The sequence below is a fragment of the Arachis ipaensis genome, chromosome B06, assembly GCF_000816755.2.
Source record: "Arachis ipaensis cultivar K30076 chromosome B06, Araip1.1, whole genome shotgun sequence".
Lineage (NCBI taxonomy): Eukaryota > Viridiplantae > Streptophyta > Magnoliopsida > Fabales > Fabaceae > Arachis > Arachis ipaensis.
The window spans coordinates 136,217,555-136,218,097 of record NC_029790.2 but is presented as its reverse complement, the minus strand read 5'-3'; positions in this window follow the sequence as shown (position 1 = coordinate 136,218,097).

Sequence of the window (543 nt, the reverse complement as noted above, 5' to 3'; positions counted from 1 at the left end):
TAAATTATTTTTCAATTACTATTCAGATAATAAAAATCCTAAGATGGTAATTATTGACTCATTATTTTTATGACTAACTAATATTTTAGTTTGTTTTTGTTATATAGTTATACAAGGCTATGAGGGTTGGTTATATGAAGAGGAGTATCATTGTTGATCCGACTGAATTTTAAGAAAAATACTAGGAAGAAAATCTTAAGAAGGAGAGAGCTGAAAAATTAATAGATATACTCGTTGAAATGAGAGATTGAAAGCATATGAACAAGTTTAAAATCCTAACCTAATTAATTGGAAATGGTGATTGGATTTGAGAGGAATTATGGTTTTAAAATTGGAGAAGAAGAGGTGTATTTAGTGCGGATTATAAAAATGACACTACTATCAAGTTTCAAGACAAACATCGTGTCAATTGAAAAGAAAAGAGAAGATAACGTGAATCTTGGAACTCTGGTAAAAGAATAATTTATGAATAATCACTGTATATGTTACAAGGGGTAATTTACCCTTTATCTTAGAAAGGGTAGAATAGAATTATATTTATCA